The sequence below is a fragment of the Euphorbia lathyris genome, chromosome 10 (genome assembly GCF_963576675.1).
Source record: "Euphorbia lathyris chromosome 10, ddEupLath1.1, whole genome shotgun sequence".
NCBI classification, from domain to species: domain Eukaryota; kingdom Viridiplantae; phylum Streptophyta; class Magnoliopsida; order Malpighiales; family Euphorbiaceae; genus Euphorbia; species Euphorbia lathyris.
In genome coordinates this window covers 52149399-52168624 of record NC_088919.1, presented here as the reverse complement: position 1 = coordinate 52168624, position 19226 = coordinate 52149399, and the positions used below count along the sequence as shown (strand labels likewise).

General features: G+C 38.1%; 1 pseudogene; it reads right to left on the bottom strand.

The window, feature by feature from the left end:
* Window positions 1–6960: 6960 nt before the first annotated feature.
* LOC136208146 (heavy metal-associated isoprenylated plant protein 3-like) lies at window positions 6961–9081 on the bottom strand (annotated as a pseudogene).
* Window positions 9082–19226: the final 10145 nt, after the last annotated feature.

Here is a 19226-nt window from a genome sequence, read left to right as displayed (position 1 = left end):
GATGGGTCAGTTGTGAATGGAACGGAGTACATAGCAGGTGGTTGTTGACCCGGAGCAGAGGTAGAAACATGAGTGACCTCAGTAGCCATCCCTTGTGATTTAAGGAAGTGAGAGTCCTCGGGTATCGCAATGGCCAGCGGCTGAGTTGTCAGTGGCTTGACCCTTGTATTTTTTTTCTTTAGAGGCTGCTCATCCTCTAAATCCCCAGTAGTGGGCCGTTTCTGCTGCGTCTCAACAGGAGTAGGCTCAGAGTCAGGTTTAGAGACTCTGACCTTCTTAGTTACATCCTTGGGGGACTTGGGCTCAAGAGATTTAGGCTCATCAGCCTTTCTTTTCTTGCCCTTACTGGGCTTGGCAGCTTCAGTGCCTTCGTCCTTCTTTTCTTTCGGCACTTGCATTCTGCTGTGTGCAAGAGTCTAGAGACACAACAGTGATCTTCGTGCCTTCCCCAGCCTTCTCACCTTCAAGATCTATCTTCTGGTGCTTGAGAATGGCTGTAATGAGTGAGCCTAGTCTGAGCTTCATCGTACTGCGTTGGAACGCATCGACCAAGAAGAGTGGCATATTACGCGGTTACTTCTCCAACATGTGCCAGATTATGCACTGCTCGAAATTGGACGCATATATGGTTGAGTTGAGTTTTGGAAAGAGGAAGTTGGTTATCATATAATGCGCTTACCTATGAGGTTGGGAGAGGGAAGTGGTGGAGAATTCACCAGTAAAGGGAAAAATATCCTACTGTTATGGGAAAGGGAAAAATAACAAAACTAGCTAATGGACAAAACGTAGTACAACTAATAGTACAACTAATTACAATTATTTATTTTGTTGGGCCCTAACTTGGTTAATGGTTGTTTTGTATTATTTGGGCCTAATGTAGTTGGACTGAGTTTAGCATATTCTTCCGCTAAGGCAAAATAAGAGATAAGAAATTATTTTCTTAAAAATTTAAAATAAAAAGCATAAAAATATCTATATCATTACAAAAAAAGAGCATTTCATTCATGACTTCAGAAATGTTAGTGTAATTTTAATAATTGAATCACTTTTAAACATCATTTAAAAAGTATATTATTTTTTTTATGTATTTGTGCACAAATTTTATATTAATTGGTTCAGAAAATAAAAGTTTTACGTTTTTATAATAGGTTTGATGATGAAATATGTTTAACCTTGATGAAATATTTGGGCTATTTATTTATTTCTTTATTACATGTGTACAACAGAACTTGTGATAAGAATTTACATAAGATGAGACCAACACAATACCATATGTATACACGCATCTTTGATAGTCAAAGAAAGATTTGTGATTTCATGTTTTGTCAAATTTATATTTTTGGAGTTTTTTTTATTCAAAGAAGATTGGAGTTTTCGTTTTGCTAAAACCGAAGATCTTTTAGTTTGATATCGAAAAAATGACTGCTGGCGACCTTAAAATGAAAATTTTCTGGTTAGTACCAAATTGAGTATGAAACTAAATTTTTTATTTCGGAGGTTTCTCTCTCTAAATGTTCAATTTCTCTCTTCTCACAAAACAACACCTAAATAATCTCAAAATTAAAAAGTTAAAGAATTAACGTTATCTGTAATATCATCACGTCTTTATTTTGATGTCGTCAATGCTCATTTTAATTTTGAGGTCCTTATTTTTAATAAAGCGAAAGACCTTAGTCATTTATTGGCCGTAAAAAAAACCTCAGTCCCGTTTGGAGAAAAAAAAATTATCAGGTATCTGTTTGACAAAACGTGAAAGCACCAAATTGTTTTAGACTTTTACCATAATTGATATGTTATTAGTGATAACATGACACGTACACAAGTAGAGTAAAGATAACAAGATTTGTGACTGAGGAGAGACTTCATTAATATGGTTGGAAATTGGTCCAATTTGTCAAAGTTAGGTCCTTAATTGTACCATTTAGAGTAGTAGAAGATAAAATCGCTTTTAATCGATAGTTATAGAATGTTTTTGTACCTTATCTCATATATATATATTGATGCGAAAATTCAAAATTAGGTACAAATAACAGCAAAAGGCAGTGACTGATTCATGATCCACCGACATTAAGAGGTGTTTGGGATATTCTCTAGTAATATATGGGTGCTCTACACATAATTTTCATTGAGTTTTTTGACGGTCTGTGTAAGCTCCTCCCTCTAAGCATCCCTTGGATTTTTCACTGGTGGAAAAAGAGAGATGTACGGAAGTTTTGTACCCTCAGTTACTGAATCTACCTTGGAAAAATGGTTGCAGTTTCACCCTCCACTTGAAGAAAAGTTTAAAAATGTTGCAATTGTATCCAAAAACCCTCTCTGACTCCACCACTAGTATAAATTAGGGGTGACAAAGAAGCGAGGCAAGGATCGATGCATCGCCCTCAAAAAAATATTGAGGGTGGTTCTGGAAAATTTTAAAATAAAGTTCAGGAATTTTTTAACGCCTGCACGGATGTCTACGGGTGACGAAGAATCCCCAAATGGTATGGGTGCCGAAGGATAAATTGGGGAAAAGGAAGCTACTGAAATTGCTCAATTTTCCATATTTGATGTACTCTCTCATACCATGTCAAAAAGAGAGAATTGCATATTATATATTATATGTTGATAATTTATCAAAAGATATATTAGTGTAGTTTTACCAACACATTAAACCAATGTATTTTAGCCCGATAAATTACATCATTGGCCACTGAATTTTATCAATTTTAACATTATTATCACTGAACTTCAGTTTTTAACAATATAGCCATTGAACTCTACATTTTTATCAATTTTACAACCGTTAATGGGCGCAAAATAAAAAATTCAAAAAGTTAATAATATTCTAAGAAACTTTAATTCTTGAAAATTTTCGTTTTCAGGTCATTTAGGTGTTTTTTGGTTAGGAGATAGTGAATTTTTAGAGAGAGAAAGCTCCAAAAAAATGTGATTTTGGAAAATAAAAAATGTGGTTTCATGGTAAATACCGTTATGAACAACTTTAATTCTTGAATATTTTTATTTTGAGGTCGTTAACAGTTATTTTAAGGAGTTAATTAGAGTTGAGTGGTCACCGATGTTAGAAGGTGTAAGTTCAGTGATCATACCGTTAAGAATTAAAGTTTAATAGCCACAATGTTAAAATGGATAAAGTTCAGTAGTCATGTATGTAATTTAACCCTATTTTAACCTTGCTATAATTCACCAAAAATATAATATTGAAAACTCAGGAAAAGGTATATGGTATGTTATTTTACAAAACAAAGTATTTAAAATTACACTGTTAAGTTCTGATGACAATCAATAGCATTTTTATTTTTAAAAAAAATTATATTTACATATTGACAAAACAACAACAACAACAACAAAGCCTTAGTCCCGAAATGATTCAGGGTCGGCTAACATGAACCATCATATAAAACCGTGAAATTAAGTCGTGTCCGCGACACAAATTCTCTCCATCCACTCTTTCCTATCCACTACCATATTTTCCTCAATCCCTAATAAACTCATATCACTCTCGATCACCCTCCTCCAAGTTTGCTTAGGTCTTCCCCTACCCCTCACCACTACATCCCTTTGCAACTCTTCAGTCCTCCTAACCGGCACATCAAGCACTCTTCGTCTTACATGGCCAAACCACCTTAGTCGGTTTTCCCTCATTTTATTCTCAATAGATGTAACCCTTACTTATGTCCTAATTATTTCATTACTCACCCGATCCTTTCTCGTATGACCACACATCCATCTCAACATACGCATCTCCGCCACCGACATCTTATGAGTGTGACAGTGTTTGCGCCGTTAACCAAAAAACGGAAAATGACTTAACGGTGTTAAAATGCTGACGTGGCACATGGGTAAGGTTGGAAATTCGATTTTTTTTATTTTTTTTATTTTTCTTTTTTCTTTTTCTTTTGGGAGAGTTGTTCAGGCCTCGGATTGCTTCCGGTATTTAGGATCTATTATCCAAACGGATGGAGAAGTAGATGGAGATGTTGCTCATAGGATTAAAGCTGGTTGGTCGAAGTGGAAGAGTGCTACGGGTTTCCTTTGTGATCCCGGCATGCCTAATAGATTGAAGGGAAAATTCTACCGGACGGCAATTAGACCAGCATTGTTATATGGTACGGAGTGTTGGGCAGTGAAACACTGCCACATCCATAAGATGTCGGTGGCGGAGATGCGTATGTTGAGATGGATGTGTGGTCACACGAGAAAGGACCGGGTGCGTAATGAAATAATTAGGACAAAAGTAGGGGTCACATCTATTGAGAATAAAATGAGAGAAAACCGACTAAGGTGGTTTGGCCATGTGAGACGTAGAGCGCTTGATGCGCCGGTTAGGAGAACCGAAGAGTGGCAAAGGGATGTAGTGGTGAGGGGTAGGGGAAGACCTAAGCAAACTTGGAGGAGGGTGATCGAGAGTGATATGAGTTTATTGGGAATTGAGGAAAATATGGTAGTGGATAGGACGGAGTGGAGGGAGCGAATCTGTGTCGCTGACACGACTTGATTTTCACGGTTTTATATGATGGTTCATGTTAGCCGACCCCGAATCATTTCGGGACTAAGGCTTTGTTGTTGTTGTTGTTGTTTTCTTTTTTCTTTTTCTTTTTCTTTTTTCTTTTTCTTTTTCTTTTTCTTTTTCTTTTTCTTTTTCTTTTTCTTCCCTTCTCCCTTCTTCTTCCTTCTCTCCTCCTCCTTCTTCCTTCTCTTCTTCTTCTTCTTCTTCTTCTTCTTCTTCTTTTTTTTAAATTTCTGAAATTTTATTTTTTTTTATTTTTTCTTTTTATTTTTTCTTTTTCTTTTACTTTTTCTTTTTCTTTTCCTTTTCCTTTTCCTTCTTCTCCTCCTCCTCCTCCTCCTCTTTCTTCCCTTCTTCTTCTTCTTCTTCTTCTTCTTCTTCTTCTTCTTCTTCTTCTTCTTCCTTCTTCTCCCCTCCTCCATTCTTCTTCTTCTTCATCCCTCTTCTTCTTCCTTTATTTTTTTCTTTTTTTTTAAGTTTCGGAAATTTCCAGATTTCTGGAAATTTCCAGATTTCTTCGGAAATCTGGAAAATTTCCAGATTTCCGTATGAAATCTGGAAATTTTCCAGATTTTCGAAGAAATCTAGAATTTTCCCAAAATCTGAAAATTCCAGATTTCGGGAAAATTCCAAATTTCTTCGAGTAAGGGAATTTAAAAAAAAAAGAATAGAAAAAAAGAAGAAGAAGAAGGAGGAAGAAGAAAAAGGAAGAAGAAAGAAGAAGAAGGAGGAGAGAAGGAAGAAGGAGGAGGAGAGAAGGAAGAAGAAGGGAAAGGAAAAGAAGAAAAAGAAAAAGAAAAAGAAAAATTTAAAAAAATAAAATTTCAGAAATTTAAAAAAAAAAAGAAGAAGAAGAGAAGAAGAAGAAGGAGAAGAAGAGAAGGAAGAAGGAGGAGGAGAGAAGGAAGAAGAAGGGAGAAGGGAAGAAAAATAAAAAGAAAAAGAAAAAGAAAAAGAAAAAAGAAAAATAAAAATAAAAAAGAAAAATAAAAAAAATCGAATTTCCAACCTTACCCATGTGCCACGTCAGCATTTTAACACCGTTAAATCATTTTCCGTTTTTTGGTTAACGGCGCAAACCACAGTCCTTTTTTTTGTAATAACAAACCACAAGGGTTTTTTTGGAACAACATCAAACCACAGGGGTTGTTTTTGGAATTTACCCTTTATTAAATTATATATTAATATAATATCTTATTATATTATCTATAAAATATATATATTAGTTTCAAAAAAAAGTTTGTTCCGTTTTAATTTTGATTCCAATTCCGAAATTTAAACCAAACAATCTCTTAATAATTGGATTCTAATTCCGAAGTTTGAACCAAACAAAAGAATTCATTCCGATTTTGATTCCGTAGCATTCCGATTTCGATTCCAATTCTGATTCCGAAGTTTGAACCAAATGCTCCCAAGATTTTAGTAAGCATACAAACACCAAAAAAATGTACTGTACAAACAAACGGAATTTAAAATTCAAAAGTTTGTTACATAGATATATAAATTCAAGATATAATATCCATTTGGCTCTTTAAGGTAAGGGTGTGTTTGTTTCAGCTTTTCGGAGAATCTTTTAGCGTTTCACTCAAATTAGGTTTATATAACCACAACGTTTAACATTTTTTCTGAAAACTGTCATTTTGGAGCTTTTTGTAGTTATTTGTTATTGATAAAATTATCCTTCTTATTTCTATAAAATATGTTTCTTCTTTAACATTATTTTTATTTATATAGCATAATTACTGAAAGGACAAGGTTTTGTCACGTTCAATAATTTATTTTATTATTTTTATTAATTTGTGTAATACATTTTTTATTTTATAATTTTTTTATTGATTATTTTAAAACATGTCTATATTTGACATTTAAATACTAGTATCAACAATACAATATAATTTTACTAAACACTAATAATTAACCAATCAATAATAAACAGCTAATATCAACAACAAACAACTATTAGTTAACAGCTAAACCAAACAGGTCCAAAAGCTTTAAGGTCAATTAGAACCTTAAACTATTAAAATCTTCAACTAAGCAAAAAGCATCAATTCAGTCATCATTATATATACGCAAAAATCACCAATTGATTCGGTTCGATTGAACAGTTTTAGACCCTCTTCCCCAAATCCATTTTGAACCAACACAGAGATTATTATAGTACATATAGAATAGGAAGATAATTTGATGATTTTTACTCAGAGCGTAATTGATAATTTAAGAAGTTTTAGTTTAGGATGAAATATTCATGCCTAGATTCAAACTCGTGGAGATCTCTAAGACTAACTTAACTACAAGTAGCTGTATATTTACCAAACTCAAAAGAAAGCCAATGTACTGCATCGGGAAAACCAGTACAAGGTTCTATGCAATATTATATACAATAGCCGTGATCTCCGGCTATATCATTCTACGTCCTCGTTTCGGCTATATCATTCTACGTCCTCGTTTTACATGATGGAACAAGCATAGGGATTATCGTCGCTGAACATTTGTGCTGGATTCAATGGTGGATGGTTGTACACTGGTTCAATATTATTGTATATCAGAATCCGGTAACCTTGATTTACCGTGTTATATCCATAACCGTATTGCGGATGTTGCGGGTAAACAATGTAGTTCTGAGAAAATATCCCCTCCATCCAATTAGTCGGAACATATGCCGGATAATAGTCCATTTTATTTGTTACCTCCGCCATAGCACCACCGTCACCACTAGCTGCCGTCGCGGTCGCTAGATCTGGATCTGGAGCAGGAGCATGAGCTTCTTTGTTCTTCACCTTTGCTTCTTCTCCTCTCTCATCGCCTTTCTTATCATCATTCTTTTTCTCTCCTGCTCCGGCTTCATCTTTCTTACCATGGCTCTTTTTCTCGCCGGCTTTGGAGCCTTCTTTATTGTCATCCTTCTTTTCCTCGCCTCCTCCATCCACTTTCTGAGCATCATTCTTTTTCTCGCCTTCTCCGTCTACTTTCTCAGCATCGTTCCTTTTCTCGCCTCCTCGTCGCCGTGGACATTTTTCTTTGCCTCGTCTGTCTTCGACTGAACGGCCTCGTCTGTCTTGGGCTGAACGATCTCAACCGACCTCCGGACCTCCGGAGCTTCTCCGACAGGTAAGGCACGAGGTCCTTAACTTCCATTGTTCCCTTCACCGTTACCAGATCCTTTCTGTCGTCGACTGCGACGCTCTCAACTCCTGTATAATTTTAAAGTCAGTTATGATTTGAAAAAATATTTGTATAATCGCAGAGATTAAAATATTCTGAAAATTTATCTACCTTTGATTTTTCTGATGATCTTCTTCATTTTGGTAATGCAATCATCACAATGAGTTTTGATTTTCAAAACCACCTTAATCTGCGTCGATTAATTAAATCCAAACGAGTTAATCACTGTAATCAGAAGCGAATTTAAATTAATTATTTTATTCTTATACCTCTTTAGGTGGTGGTTTCTTCTTGGCGGCTTTCTCATCCGCTTTCTTCTCACCACCACCGCGGGCGTCTTTATTCGGCTGCGGAGATACAATCTCTACTTCCTTCTTCATTTTCTTTTCCAGCCTCACTTTCACTTTCTCAGGGTTAACCTCCCCGGTCACCGTCAATTTGTTCGATTGACGATCCGTCTTCGCCGACTCCACACCTTCAACAACAAATCACAAATTTCAATTGGCAATCCAAATCAATCAATCCAAACCAAACAAACAAAAGAAAAAAGAGAGATCTCTATTTAATTCTCACCTTCTAAATGCTTCACGGCCCTTCTAATTTTCTTACAACAGCCTTCAATGCATGTCGATTTTGTAAACAGAAACAGGCTTCCGTTCATCCTTCTTTTCGCCACCGGCGGCGGAGGCGGCAACATTTTTATCTCCTTCACCTTCTGTCTCCTGCTAAGAAAAGCAAAATCGGGACAAAATTGCATCAGATGAATATTTGAATCAGTAAAGTGTGATTCAAAGGTGAATTCCATCGATTAAAGCTGAAGCGTTTCTTTGTTTTAATTTTAATTTTATCCTAACATTATAATATTAATTAGGCTAATTTTACTTTTAATTTCAACTACACTTAATTCACCCAAAATTTTTATTTTTCTAAATTTATTCGATAACGACATCAAAAATAATGTTGTAATCAACTTTAATTCTTCAACTTTTTTGGTTTAAGGTTATTTAAGTGTTGTTGTTTTTTTTATAAAAGAGAGTTAATATTTAGAAAGAGAAAACTTTAAAAATGAAAATTTTAAAAAATAAAAATATGGTTCCATAGTAAATATGATACTAAACAACTTTAATTCTTATAAATTTTCATTTTGAGATCGACATTGTTCAAATTTGAAAAAATAATCACATATACCGATCTAAAAAAATGTGAAACCACGTAACATTTATTTGAAATTAACTCAGACAACTCACTTGATCTGGTTGAGTTTCAAACTCCATCGCTATGTCTATGTCGCATAGTCTGGAACACTTTCGAAAAGCTAGTTTGCTCTTTGCATACATAGCTTTAATCATGAGATAATCTTGGAGGTCCTCCATCACCATGGCGGCACCTTTGAAATGTTTCCACATTTAGACTGATCTTCGTTCGGTGATTGTCAAAAACCTCAAATGGGTGAGACCGATGACCTAAAGATTTAATATAAAATGGTTTGTAATGACTGAAAATTCAACTAATAGAACAAAATTAACTTTGAAATATAAGAAATGTTTGATTATCTACTTTTATATTTCTGTTTGTCTTTTCACTTTAAAAGAAAGAATTTTATGTGTGAGTTAGACACCCTTTGTTTGCCTTTTATAGCTGAAAAACCAATCTTTTCAACCCTAACAGTCAATTTCATTAAATGTTCAGTTTCAAATTTATTTGAATTATAACCGATTAAATTTAATTTCATTGAATTTTCAAAACTGATTAAATATAGTCAAATATACCTCTTACCATTTTAAAAAAAAAAAAACTGCTTTCCAAAATTTATTACATTATAACTGTCCAAATTTTTCAGTTTAAAAATTGTATTAATTGAATTAAATTTTCATATATAAATCAATTAATTGTTTTACAATGGTTAAAATACATTAATAGCTTCTAAACTTATCTCATAAGATTGATTGGCCCCCTCAACTTATAAAGTGTTTTGTTAACTCATTCAACTTGCTTAAAGTAACCTATTGGCCACCTAGATTTGTTTAAAATGACATATTGCTCTCCTAAACTCGCTTATATTGATTCATTACCCTCTGAACTTGTTTAAAGTGATATACATTTCAATTTGTTTAAATCTATAAAAAAAGTCAAAACTTAAAAAATAAATGTATGATTCGCGATTCTATATCTTTAAAACAATTAGCTTTCTATTTTTTACACCTTTACGAAATTTTTATAATATTTAGGGACTTAATCATTACACTTTAAGTAAATTCATCAGCCTAATGAGACACTATGTAAGTGTCGGAGGCAATAAAGGTTTTTGAACACATTCAGAAAGCAACTGATGTATTATACCATAACTTACAAAATGTAAGTCGTCCACGCTATCTCGGAAAAAAAAATATAATACTCATGTTGATTAATTAACACAAAATAGGAACAAGAAAAGAAAGTAAAGAGTAGAATTTGTTCAAATTATACCAACAATGGGATTTGGTTTTAAAATTTGTGTCACATAAAGGATGGAGTTTGTAAATAAGAATCACAACTAAGCAGATGTTAATTTTTTCCTCAATACATACAATGATGAACTCAATTTATTGGATATACTAATCAATTTATATTTCATATGCGTCTATCCACAACTATTATCTTCTCTAATTTAGAAATAAACGTACGTAAAAAAAACAACAATTATAAAGTTATTATAAATCTGTAAAAATTAAAATAAACTCTTTCAAATGACACAAGATATATGACAGACATTTTTTCTTATAATTTGATTATTTTTCGCAACAGTATCATCTAAAAGTTTAAGTACAAAGAACCTTAAATTACAATATTGTTTTACGATGACACATATCTGTTACCCCATAAAAACCTGATTTTAACCCAAAATGTTCATCATTATTAGATGATATTATTTATATTAGCACTGTCATTGATGTCTGAAAATAAATTAAAAAAAAAAACAAATTTTATACGGTTCGCATGGGAGCAAATATTTTCCCAAATTTATAACGCGCTCAAATATTTAAACGCCATATAAATACCAAAATAACAACCTAATTTCTTCTACAGAGTAAATTAGGTTTTCTCTTAAACATTTAGACGACATATCTAATCATCATCCTTCTAGAGCTCTCATTTTAGCTCTCACATCTTGCTCTTGCCTTACTCCATAAGCATGAAAGCTTCTACATGCGATTCGAAAAAATAGAAATAATAAGCTTTATTTGTTCTCTTTCTCGATCTACAATGGTTTTGTTGTTCATTAATCAACCTTTTCCTGATCTGTGTTATAATAATTATTAGATTTACTCTTGATAAAGTTGCTGAGCAGCTAGAAGAAGGATGTGTATGGTGTCAAAACTTAAAAAATAAAGGTATGATTCACGATTTTAAATCTTTAAAACAAATTAACTTTTTATTTTCTTACAGAAAAAATTACAAAACTAGATCAAATGGGAGACTCATTTACATATTTAGATCAATTATCCAAGCCACTACATATCTAGATTATATATTTGTGATATATATATATATATATATATATATATATATATATATATATATATATATATATATATAATAACTTAGAAATTTCTCTTATACTGTGTGCCTGCACATCACCTCAAAATCTGATGTGGTTTGCCATGGCAAATAGAAACATGACACCAATTTAAAAAAATCTAAATTGAGTTTTTTCGTTGGATAAGTATAATTTATCTAACAAAACCAAATAACTTTTATCTCTCTTATGAAGATTGAACTCCGGCTACATTACAACTCTAGGCGGTGCTGCTAATAATTTTTTGATTGTTCTTTTTCGGTAACCACCACTATCTTTGTAGCATCATCTTTGGAGGATGTACTTACTGTCACCATATTCATTCTTAGTCATGTCATATTTTCGCAAGGACTTCTTTCCATATTTCTCATTCTTCCGGAACATCCTTTTCATCTTCCGAGTGAACATAGTCATTTCCTCATCGTCAGTTGAGCTCTCATCAGTAGAGTCTGCTTTCATGACTAAGGACTTTTGCTTCTTATCTTCTGGATTCTCCTTGCTTTCAAAGCTTTTCATGGAGATCTCATGAGTTAGAAGAGATCCGATCAGCTCATCAAATCTGTACGTGGTTAGATCCTGAGCTTCTTCTATAGCGGTCTTCTTAGCTTGCCAGCTTTTGGGCAGGCTTCTGAGTATTTTCTTGACTTGCTCTTCTTCTGTGAAAACCTTTCCGAGTCCGTTGAGCTCGTTGATAATGTTGGTGAATCTATCATTCATTTCAGAGATTTCTTCGCCATCATTCATCTTAAATAGCTCATATAGCCTCATGTGCTGGTTCACTTTTAATTCCTTCACCTTGCTTGTGCCTTCATAGGTCACTTCTATCTTCTTCCAGATTTCATGTGCTGATTCACAACCTGAAATCTTGTTGTATTCTATAGCATCTAACGCACACTGAAGCATGTTTATGGAAGAAGCATTATTTTTCAATTTTTTAAGGTCATCCTCTGACCATTTAGCCTCTTCCTTGATGACTTGTTTACCTTCCACCGTTTTATACGGAATGAACGGACCTTTGACTATTGCTAGCCAAGCACTCATGTTCGTGGCTTGGATGAATTTTTTTTTATGTTTTTCCAGAAGATATAATTTGACCCAAAGAACAGAGGTGGTCTAGTGATAGACAAGCCCTCAAGCAAGATCTGAGTTGTTTCATTTCCAGGTAGGAAACGAGTGTTGTTTTCAGTACTAGCCATTATGGGATCATCTCAAAATAGTGTTATCTTATGCGTTGAGCAAGTGTAGCTCTTATACCACTTGTTGGTCCCTTAGTCATGTGAGAATTAGTTCCAGATTGTGTGTGGGGGGGGGGGGGGGGGGGGGTTAATGGAACTATTAAGGATTTAAAACTTTGGTGCATTCAAAAACATTTCTCACAGCACACAGAACAGATCAGAGTGCAGATGTTGAGGTTCAGAGGCAATGTTAGTGTAACGCCCACAAAATAATTAACTGTATACGTATATTCAATGCTTGCGACTGAATTGAGAAAAAATGAATATTGTGATCACGTGAAATATAAACACCGGGTATTTGTTACGACAGGGTGTTAAGGTACCGGTTATTTGTTACGACAGGCAGGGCCGACCCTGGGCCTTGAATTTTGGGGCGCAGGCCCATGGCCCATGAATTTTAGGGGCCCCAAAATAATTAACTGTAACATCCTCTGACCATTTAGCCTCTTCCTTGATGACTTGTTTTCAAAAATCATTAGATTCCGATGATTTAAAAAATTATTGTGATAATCTTCACTCTACTTTTTCCCATGACGGTGTATCCAATTTTGATTTAAATGATTTTTTTTCCTGAATTGAAAGTATTGCAAATTACTTTGCCATCTGATGAATTAATGTCAACTATTAAAATTCTTGAGATTGTTAAAGCTGCAGATTGTTATCCAAATGTTTCTATTGCTTATAGGATTTTATTAACTTTGCCTATGACTATAGCATCAGCTGAACGAAGCTTTTCAAAACTAAAGTTAATAAAAACTTACTTGAGGTCATCAATGTCTCAAGAAAGGTTGAGTGGTTTAGCAATTTTGTCTATTGAGAAAGAAATTTTGGGAACTATGGATGCTGATATTATCATTAATGATTTTGCCTCTCATAATGCTCGGAGAAGTAAACTTTTTTAATTATTTGCATACTTTGTTTTGTAGGCAATTAAAGATGATGATATTCAACGTTGATATTCAAGGTTGGAAAAGAGTTAGGAATTGAAAAATATCAACATAGAGACCGTTCTTTAGTGGTTTAGAACAATTTTGATTATGTTTAGTATATTTTGAAGTTGTATTCTTAACAATATTGATTTTGTTTAGCACATTTTAAAAATTACAACGGGTGTTTGGGGGTTGTTAGGGAGTGCCAACCTAGTTGGGATGTCCGACAACCTCTATTTCAACTTTTGAAGAAATTTTATTTTTAGAAATTTGGTAATCAGGGAATGCAGAATAGTGATCCAGATCTCCGTCGGGCAGGTCTGGCTTCTTCGGGGGTCGGCTCTGCAAGGGGATCGGTCCCTGCGGTCACTCCGAAGATTAAGACAGTTAGCGGTTCTAGAGAGCTTAGTAATCAAATGTGAATGAAGTAGAAAATTAGTTACCCGATCGCTTCCTCTTCCTTCATTGGCCTATTTATAGCGGATTGACTTGGGCCTGCGGGCCTCCTGCCATCCTGGCCCATTTGCTTGTCGAACGCTGCTGGGCCTCAAGGTGATATTCCGAATCAAGTAGTCCCCCCCCCCCCCGGCGAAGTTAGCCGAGCATTTCATGCGAGGAGACATGAGTCTAATAGGATTTATTCCCCCTTTTAACGAGTGGTGGACAGCTGGATGGAAAGGTGCTCGATTTGCTCATTTGAGACCTTTCAGAAACCTGCATGCGCCCGTGGATTTTAGTGCATAATTTATTGCCCCTTCATTAAATGCCCCTGCATGCGCCGTAAAAGACACCTAGAATATCGTGCATTGCCGGCGCCTCCGTTTTTGGCTGGCTATAAAATGCAGGGGGGAAACCCTCTTTTGCGGTTTACTTTCCCAGAGTTCCTTCCCTTTGCGCTTTTGTACCGTCTCGTGTTACATTTTGAAGCCGCTGTGACCTGCCGATTGTTCCGTCGGTGCTCTGCCATCTTAGTCGCGCTTGCTGGGTACCGGACATATTAGTTGACGGAGCTTTTGCTGAACATTCCTTACGATGTCTGTCGTAACCTTTGCAAGGTCAGTCGTACCTCTAATTTTTCCTATCTTTCGCTCTTTTCTTTAGTTGTTTTTTCTAGGGAGGGGGAGTATGTCAGAGGGTTCTTCATGGGGAACCCTAAGAAGATTACCGCCAGTGACACCGGGTGATTTTACGCTGCATGACGCTTCACGAATATGGGTCGTAAAACGAAAAAGGCAGGCGATCATGGGAGAGGAGAGTGCTTCTGCTGCGACAAAGAGGAAGAAAACCATGGAGCGTGCGCCGTCCAGCGTCGAGCGGCTGTTAGGAGGAGTTACTGCCGGCGTTCTTGAGGTAGTGGTTGTAGTACCAGAGGGCTTGGTTACCGAAAAGCGTCCCCTGGCCATGATTTACGAGGAGATGCGTTAGAGGGTATGGACTCGTGTCGTGGGGGTCACTAGTATTGACGGTCGGCGGTTTGAGGGAGTGGAGCGGCCAAAAAGGCCTGAATCTTTTTCGGTCGAAGATGCGCATAGTATTATTGTTGCCGAGGATTTGGCCGCTATTTTCGCTGTGTATCGATTGGGGAAGCCCTATCAGTTAGTCGCGCTTGGGGAAGACATCCGTGCTCATCATGCGGGTGGCGCGAACGAGCTTATCGTTTACGAGGAGCAGCTTGAATCGGGGATGCGGTTGCCCCTACTTCCCTTTTTTGTGGAGGTTCTAAAGTAGTATGACCTGTGCCCTGGTCAGATTCATCCGAACGGGTGGAGGATGATGGTGGCCTTTTATTCGTTATGTCGATCGGCTGTGTATCGGGCAACTGGGTTGGTATTCCGCGAGTTCTTTCGGCCAAATAAGGGGCCCCGATCCCAACATGTTACCTTTTCGCACCAAAAGTTCAAGGTGATTTGGGGATTGAAGGACAAAGTTCATGAGTATAGGCACCGTTACTTCTTGGTGCGAAAGCTGGACGGCGACTTCCCTTTCCGAGTAGTGTGGAACGAGGAGCCCATGGATCCCAGTCGTTGGCTGAAGTCTCGAGAAAAGTTTCCTTTTGAGGAGCAGCTTGTGTCATACTTAAAGGGGCTTCCCACAGATAAAGATCGTAAGCAAGACGTCGACGAGCTTGTTCGTCACTTTCTAGCCACCGGTTACTATATTTGGAACCAATGGCGGATGGCTCAGATATCCGAATGGACAGCGGCGGACTTTGAGAAGTGGAAACGTGGATACAACTTCAAAGCCGGAGAGTTGGCGGAACTGGAAGCGATATCCATGAACGTCGCTATTGTAGGTGAGGGGTCGGGGTTGTAGGTTTTGTTCATTTCTTTCGATATGTTGTTGTTACTATGTAGTCAATATGGTCTAAATTTTTCCATTCTTTCTTGTCATGCAGGTCCATAAGATCCACGTGTCAGTATGGACTTTGATCCAAACGAGTTTGGTGTCGGCCTCGATACTGCGGAGGAAGCTTTTGATGTTGCTTCCGGGTCTCTGGCATCATTTTCTTCGCTTGAAGATGCGAACCAGGTGGTTCAGAGTATGGGGGGCGTGCTCTCGGCTCATGAGGACCTTGAGGTTGCTGGAGACATTCTATAAGGGATGCCCGTGGTGGAGTAGGAGGCCGAGCAAACGGCTGAGGTGACGGTTGTTGAAGAGGAGCAGATTGAGAAGCAGCTTCAGGTGCCCCTTACCCGAAAACGTAAGAAAGACAAGGGTAAAGTCATTGCTGGGATGAAGGGCGACCAAGTTCGTGTTGGAGATGATAGCGGTGGAGAAACCGACAGCTCTAAACGAGCGTGTACTGAAGGTGGTTCCGATCTCAGAGCAGGGATGATGGATCGCGTAGGCGATCATCCGGAGATGATGAAAAGAATGGATGTTAAGATTGCCAAGTTCCGAGAATATGTTATGGGCTTGTCGGTCCATTCTGATATGACGACATCTGAGCTTGCTTGGGCGATGGCTCGCGTAGCTAAGGTGCCCGGGGAAGTTGTCCGAATGGATGGTGTGTCCAAGATGAATCTTGGCGTGGAGACCCTATCGGCGCTTGGCATGGTAAGCTCTCTCGATTTGCTCGCCTAAATTTGTTTCTAACAACTGTGCACTGAGTTGTGATTTTTATGCAGGCTATTCAAAATGCCAACACTGTCTTTGACATGTGTGTGAATGATGAGGACCTGTTTCGGGATATGGAGCAAGGCCTGCAGAACGCGGTGAAGGAGCTGGAAACGGCGAATGGGAAAGTAGCCGCCGCCGGGGAGCTGTTGGAGCACCGAGAGGGCGAGATTGCTGTGCTGGCCGAGAAGCTAAAGGTGGAGACGGGAGGCAGGGTGGAGCTGGCGAAAAAATTGAAACTCGATGTGGAGAAAATTCGCTCTTATAGAGTTATGCTTAAGTTTGCCACCCTATGGACTCACCGAATGAAGGAGAAAATCGACGAGAGAGCCAAGCAAGCCGACGCGCTGACCGAGGAAAATGAGAAACTGAAGCGGGAGCTTGAAGTTGCTCGGAAAGAGGCCAGCGATCTGCGTGCCCTAGCGGGTCAGCGTGAGGAGAAGCTGATCAAAATGGATAGGATGATGCTTATCGCGGCGGCTCACTCTGCCGGGTATGATGTGCCTCCGGAGGTCATATTCTCTCCGAACGTGTATGATAAGGCGGCCCAGGCGAAAGCGGTAGAGTTCTGCAGTCGATTCAAGAAGAAGTGATTGAGACTGTTATCCCTGTGTTTTTGTTTTTCAAAAATGTAATAATTTCTGTACGGTTGGTATCTTTGTGGATCTCTTTGGCAGTTTAATGTGATCATCATTTTGCACTTTGATTTGATTTGAGCTTGTATGATGTGTTTTTCAAGTCTTGTCCTGTTCTGCTATAAATAGGAGTCGATTTTTGCTTGCGGTTTTCGTTCATGTGGCGTTCTTACTTCAAGTGCTCATATTTCTAGTCGTCTTTATACTCCCAGTTTCGTGTGATGTCGCTTCGGGATGTCGTGGATTCTGCTAAGGTGATCGAAGTCCAAAAAGCTATATCGGCGATGCCTCATCCTTATGTGTACTATCCCCCGAGGGATGATCATGAACTGGACAAGAAAGTGCGATACGCTTCTCCTGTATGGATGAACCGGAGCCTTTCGCGGAGAAGTCGAAACGGGGAGAGTGAGAGTTCCGCGCCCTATACTGGATCTGCGATGGATTCATGCGAAGTTGTATCAGTGCCTTTTCTTCAACTGAGAAGAAAGTCTGGTTGCAGGATGGGATTGGGTTCTTGAATCCTGATGAGTCAGTGGTACCCGTGACAAATCCTCATCCTGCCTGGGTTAGGCGGCTGCTGGCCGATGAATTAGATAGGGTTATGAACCTTCCTCTTGTGCTGGAGAACCGTCGTTCTGGGCGCCATGCTTCGCGGAGCCTTCCCTATAGGGCGACGTTCGTCGATCCGTTGAAACCTCGTAGCGTGGTTTTCCTTGAATTTTCGAGGCAAGGCTTTCTGGGGCCTATTCCGGCCGATCCGGCGCATCGAGTGACTCATGTGGGGAAAGCATGCTTATACCATAGGCAAAACGGGCATAACACCGACTAATGTATTGACTGGCGAGCAGTGCATCAAGCCCTTATGGATGCGGAGGCTATCCCGAACCCTGATAGTGCCCGTGCTATCCTCGAGTGATTGTGACGTGTTGGATCTGTAATTTTTTGTGTTTTCGCCGTGGTTGGGGCTCTTCCTCTGTAATGAAGTTGTGGAATGTTTTGCTGTTATAAAATATATGTGCCTATGCTGTTTTGCTTGTTGGTGTATACTCTGAAATTCCTTCCTTAGTGAGCGTTTAATATGCTTGTCTAGTGCTGCTTAATCGGAGCATGAGTCGGAGTATTTATTCATGATAAATTGGTCATAACACGAGGTTGTTTTGGTAATTGAGAAACCATCGTAGGTCCTCGACTAGTTTCGCAGATAGCATTTTGATGCCTTTATAGCGGGGAAAGCAATGTGGTGTCCACTTTTAAACAATCGATAGTAATATGGGATTATTAGGCGATTACGGAGGCAAACAAGATGCTCGATAAGCCTTTGGATAGCATACAGATGCTCTTGTAGCGGAAAATGCATCGTGGTGCCCGCCAGTAAGCAATCGATAACAATATGGGATTGTTGGGCGAGTGCGAAGGCGGTCGAGATGCTCGATAAGCCTTTGGATAGCATATAGATGCTCTTGTAGCGAAAAATGCATCATGGTGCCCGCCAGTAAGCAATCGATAACAATATGGGATTGTTGGGTGATTGCGAAGGTGATCGAGATGCTCGATAAGCCTTTGGATAGCATATAGATGCTCTTGTAGCAGAAAATGCATCGTGGTGCCCGCCAGTAAGCAATCGATAATAATATGGGATTGTTGGGCGAGTGCAAAGGCGATCGAGATGCTCGATAAGCCTTTGGATAGCATATAGATGCTCTTGTAGTGGAAAATACATCGTGGTGCCCGCCAGTAAGCAATCGATAACAATATGGGATTGTTGGGCGATTGCGAAAGAGATCGAGATGCTCGATAAGCCTTTGGATAGCATGCATGGATTAAAGCGGTGCGAGGGCCAGATTGGGTAGCTCGCTTCTGATTGTCGTCAAGATGGAGTTTTTTTTGACAAAAAGAAAAACAAAGAACGAAAAACCCTTTATTGATGATTTTCTTTACAAGATGCTATTGATAATACTTCTTCAACGTCTGAATATTCCAGTTATTGTCGTAGACCAAGCCGTCTAACGAGGCGATTTTGTAAGCTCCATTGTGGAGGACAGTGTCGATCTTGTATGGTCCCTCCCATGATTGGCCAAG